Raw genomic sequence first — 566 nt, 5'->3', positions numbered from 1 at the left:
GACACACACACACACACACTGGACACACACACACACACACTGGACACACACACACTGGACACACACACACTGGACACACACACACACATTCACACACACACACAGCGGACACACACTCTGACACACGCACACACATAGTGTGATTTTATGATGTGTTTTACTGTTTGTGTTTGTACCACAGGAGGTTGGTGGGACCTTATTTAGGGAGGACAGGTTTGTAATGGCTGGAGGGGAATAAGTGGAATGGTATCAAACACGTGGTTTCCATGTGTTCCATTTCATTCACTCTGTTCCAGACATTATTATCAGCCGTCCTCCCCTCAGCAGCCTCCTCTGGTATGTACTGTCCTGTATGTGAGAGAGACCCAACAAGGAATTACAATGTATGTATTACTTTTAATACCTGCAAATGGCAAATAAACTACTGGAACTCCTTATGAATGTCTGCAGCCGACAAGAGGTGAAAATATTACCGGAATATTCTGCAAATGTTGATGAAGACGTCACTCAATCCACCCAAAACAACATGCAGTCTTTCCACAAGACTCCCATGAAGTTATAGTGTG

The sequence above is a fragment of the Salmo salar genome, chromosome ssa03, assembly GCF_905237065.1.
Source record: "Salmo salar chromosome ssa03, Ssal_v3.1, whole genome shotgun sequence".
NCBI lineage: Eukaryota > Metazoa > Chordata > Actinopteri > Salmoniformes > Salmonidae > Salmo > Salmo salar.
Note: the sequence above shows the minus strand (reverse complement) of the source record.